This window comes from Lygodium microphyllum, chromosome 29 (genome assembly GCF_053477565.2).
Source record: "Lygodium microphyllum isolate KBCC chromosome 29, Lygodium_microphyllum_v1.1.10, whole genome shotgun sequence".
Classification (NCBI taxonomy): domain Eukaryota; kingdom Viridiplantae; phylum Streptophyta; class Polypodiopsida; order Schizaeales; family Lygodiaceae; genus Lygodium; species Lygodium microphyllum.
This window is the reverse complement of record NC_141163.1, coordinates 91,287,637-91,289,770: the sequence shown is the minus strand read 5'-3', so window position 1 is coordinate 91,289,770 and position 2,134 is coordinate 91,287,637. Positions and strand designations below refer to the sequence as shown.

The window sequence follows — 2,134 nt, the reverse complement described above, 5'->3', positions numbered from 1 at the left end:
CATCAAAGGAGCTACATCACTCGTGAATTACAACATCAATGGAGAAGGAGCTACATCACTCAGGAGCTACATCACTCCTGAATTACAACAGCCTATTCAGAGGCATCAAAAGAGCTTTATCACTCCTAAATATGCAACATGTAAAATAAGGATAAGCGACATCACTGCAAAAGATAAAATCTGCAAGAAATTCCTTCAACTGAACTGGGGATGTAAGCAGTATATCTGTCACATCAAAACTTAAAGAAAAACGTTACAGTGACATTAGAACAACACAAGGTCTATAGAGACAGTTTGCGACGCCGCTCTATAGACAACATAACACATGTGGGGCCCCATGAACAGAATATAAATAAAACAATTTGTCATCAGCTGAAATATAGACGGTCATCAGCTGGAAATAATATAAACGAAATAATGTGTCATCAGCTGGAATAGATCCCCATCAGCTGGAAATAATATAAACGAAACAATGTATCATCAGCAAGAATATAGATGCTCATCAATGGAATAACGAACGAGGATGATCATCACGAAGCATGACAATATCAACATCCAAAAGTAATGTTGATGTTGAAATGTAGAGAGAGTTGCCGTTGCCCGCTATTACAAGCCGATTAATTTCTGAACCGTCGAAGTAAGCAGCTTAGCGCTAATCATCGTCATGTGTCATCTTGTAAAGAAGGTTTGCTCCAAAAACACATCGTAAAGTAGGAATGCTTGTAAAATTTGAAGTCGATACAACACCTTTTTAGTGATCGAGCGATGATAACCTTGTTTAAAAGCTTGTACTCTAACAATTATAGCACCAGCTTCGCTAACTTGCTGAGGTCGACGACAAATTAGGCGTAGCAACTTTCTCCTGTCCAGATGTCGACTAAAAATTAGGCGCATTGACTTTTTCCTGTCCAGATGCCACAAAACCTTAGACGAGACAAAGGCTAGAACGCACATATGGAAGCAAATAAATGATGAGGACGAAGAAGATGCAAAAAATGCAGAGACTTCAAGATTGTAGGCCATGGCTGGAGCAACGACGATGCCGATGGCCCCAAACTGTGACTCCTTGTTGCAAGGACGGTCCATGTTACGTTCGAGGACCGATATTTTGATACCGTGAGTGCATTCTTCATCTTCCGATTTCATAAGGCACTTAACCAATGCTTTGTAAAGAACAGTCATGACGATCCTGACATCTCAAACTATCTGCCTAAATGAGCGAGCAAACGCCCCAGGGATAGAGAGATGTGGTCTGAGAGGATATATTCTGATTCATCAGTTCTTTTCCTTCGATGAGGGAAGCCCTTCTCCCCCTCCTGCACTCTTGTTGCCTCAGCTCAGGCCGCTCGCCGTGGCAATTCAAGTCTATGCTTCCCCGCTCTAAGCTCCGGTAAAGCACCGGCCCGCAGACCCCTGCGCATATCGGTGACATAGGGAACCGATAACCCTAATCGCCGTAACTACAGTAGCAGCTACAACAGCAACTTCGACTACGACAACATCGAGGTCGACCTGGACCCCGAGAAGATGCTAAAGCCAGGCGATCCGTCTAGGCCACAATCCGGAAGGCGATGCCAGTAGGATACTCGGTCACCATGCCCAGTGGCAGAGAAGCCTATCTCCCGGCGCAGGATCTAGGATTTCTTGGCGGCCTCGAGAAGCTCCGGAAGATCTTCCAACCAGGCCAAGAGGTCACTGTCTGCGTCATGACCCGGGGTGGCTCTGACCTCCATCCACATCGTGACCCGGGGTGGCCGTGAGGTGCTCTCTCTTAAGAAACCAGACCTTAACAGGCCCGATCCATCGCCAAAGCCGTTGCGGAAGGAGTTCAAAGGGGGGAGGCAACACAGGCCTTCTAGATATTCTTGACAAGACAAGGTGCATTGCAGGACGTTAAGGGGGCGAGGCTTCTCTCACTCTGTCTCTCGCTTGTTCTCTGCATCGATCCGTGCTATCTGAAGAGCATGAGGGTGAGGAAAATTTGAGGCAGAGTGTGTGAGTGTGAGGGTATTACAGAGCGCAGGGAAAACAGATGTGAAGGTCTTCGATGCCAACAACATGTATCTAGCGTAAACACTAATGTTGGAAAGCTCTTTTTAATGTTGTAGAACCTCGCTCTGATACCATGTTGGTA

The 2,134-nt window shown here is 45.9% G+C and overlaps 1 pseudogene; it reads left to right on the top strand.

The window, feature by feature from the left end:
- The first annotated feature begins 1,180 nt into the window (after window positions 1-1,180).
- Window positions 1,181-1,869, top strand: LOC148010904 (uncharacterized; annotated as a pseudogene).
- Window positions 1,870-2,134: the final 265 nt, after the last annotated feature.